General features: G+C 46.2%; 1 protein-coding gene across 1 annotated transcript in view; it reads left to right on the top strand.

The window, feature by feature from the left end:
• Positions 1–1367: 1367 nt before the first annotated feature.
• The window catches only part of AKAP12 (A-kinase anchoring protein 12), a 42456-nt gene continuing 41620 nt past the window's right edge, over positions 1368–2203 (top strand). Inside the window, exon 1 of the mRNA XM_006024845.3 lies at positions 1368–1485. The gene's annotated coding sequence lies outside the window, so the exon portion shown is untranslated. The remainder of the gene's footprint in view (positions 1486–2203) is intronic.

Below are 2203 nucleotides of genomic sequence, written 5' to 3'. Positions count from 1 at the left end.
ATGCCCCTTTTTTACAATGTACATGTATCCTTCCTGCCATGTTATCTGGCTTTGCTCCAAGCATAGCTAGATGTATGGGTGGTGCATTCAGTTCTTTCTCTAGTCCAGGTGCTGAGAAAAATCCAGCAGTGAGCGATTCCTCAAGAGGAACAGGGTAGAGTCCAGTATCAACATGTCACGAGTAAATCAGTCTCCTGCCTCATTTTCTCAGCTCTAAAACCTGATAAAAAATAAGTACCCCTGCACTTTCCAGCAACCTGGATCTGAATTCTGTAGTAGAGAATCCTAATTTCTCAGTCGTTACAGGGCTGAATTTTTGTATGTGTTTTTACTATTCAAATTTGCACTGCTGATGACATCTAGAAGAGAAACAGAAGAAAAAACAGGTGATTTTTGGCAGCCTGGCAAGGGTAATTTGGAGCTTTTATAATTCAGGAAGATGTGAGGGATTTTTTTTTTTAAATTGCGCAGGGGATGGTTGAGGCTCTAGCCCAGGGGTGGGCAAAATATGGCTTATGGGCCAGATCTGGCCCACCAGTTGATTGTATCTGTGCCATGGCTGTCAAAGACTGCCCCGCCTGGCCCCAGCATCCCGGCTCTTTAAAAAGACAAAAAAAAGCCCTGCATTCACCAGTTGGTGCAGCAATTGCCCCCCTGCCTGGCAGGAGCCAGTGAGTATGGGACTTTTTTTTTTTAAAAGAACCTGGGCACTGGGGCTGGGCGAGGTAGCTGTTGATGGGGCTGGGAGAGTAGGCGGGGGGTGGGGCCTGCTGTTTGATTCGTAGATTCAGCTGATTCAGCAATGGCCAAATCTCTGAATCAGATTCAGGACAGTGATTTGAATCACCAAATTGAGTCACTGTTCTCCGAATCGGCCGAATCTGAAGCGAATACTAGCTGCTTTGCATAGGCCTAGTAGTTAGCTATGTTATTCTGAAGACAGAGTGGAGAAAAAACAGTTTTTTCCCTGCAAATAAGTAATTTAATATAACAGGCTATAACATACATAAAATCACATGGTTACATTCATGGTTGCACATGTTCACTATGTCACAAAACTGACTCGGCAAGCTTAGGTATATTGTGGTATGTGACTACTGCTATGGCATCAGGTCATCTATTGGCATGCTGAAACATACTTTTAACCAAACTGTTTGGAAATCACTTTACTCATTTAGGACATGGATACCAATTTCTGACTGCTGATTTTCTGGGGAAAGATGCATAGGCCCACAAATAAATACAAAATATTTTGTGGGAGAACAGATGGAATTATATCACTGGCTTGAAACTGATGGTGCATTTGTTTTCTCTCTTTCTCTCCCCCTCTTCCTCTCCAAATGTCATCCTACCCCTTTCCAATGCAGCTTTTACAGACGAATGGACAAATATCTAACATTAATGGAATAGCAGAAGAAGAAGTAGAGCTCACCCTTCAACCAGGGGAGACCAATGAACAACAGACAGATACTGTTATAACAGATGGTAAGTAAAAGTCTACAATGAACAGACAGGTTATAGAGGGCTGGAATACAGAAATCAAAGTTGTTTTAAGCAAATGGGAAGAAGAAACAAGAATTTACAAGCTACTTGCAATAAATAGTGTTCCGTATACTCAGTTTTTACTTTAAAAAACCCCCAAAACTTGGGAATTGTTCAGGGTTTATCTTGAAAACACAAAAACCTGGATGAAATCAGGATAAAAGGAACAAAAGGAAAAAAATCAGTTTAAATTGGGGGAAAAATTGGCAGAGAGAGGGGAAGGCTGGGACTAGGGAAGGGGCGGGGTGTGATGCAGCCCATCGGCAGCTCCTGGAGCTGCAGCAGGGAGCAAAGCGGGGGGAGTTGTCAGTGGGTGCAGGGTGGCGGGCGCAGCTCTTGCTGCTACTCACCCCCTGGGAGAACTGTGCTGGGCTCTTCCCGATGGACGTGTGCCCCCAGATTAGCAGCAGGAAGCACATGGCACCATGCACTGCTTTTCTTCCCTGGCTGTGTTTATGCCCCTCCCCCCTGCTGCAGCAGCCTGCTTCTGGGCTGCCCTGGCATTTGGGGGGATGGAGAAGTGACACATGGCCGGATGTGGAGCGGGAGGATCCAACCCCAGCACCATTACCTCCCACCCTGCCCAGGGTCAGAGTTGGGAGCTCCACACCCCCAGGCAGTGGCTCCAGCCACAGGCACCCATGCGGACCAGCTTGGGGTA

This window comes from Alligator sinensis, unplaced genomic scaffold (genome assembly GCF_000455745.1).
Source record: "Alligator sinensis unplaced genomic scaffold, ASM45574v1 scaffold1177_1, whole genome shotgun sequence".
NCBI lineage: Eukaryota > Metazoa > Chordata > Crocodylia > Alligatoridae > Alligator > Alligator sinensis.
This window is presented reverse-complemented; position numbering and strand designations above follow the sequence as displayed.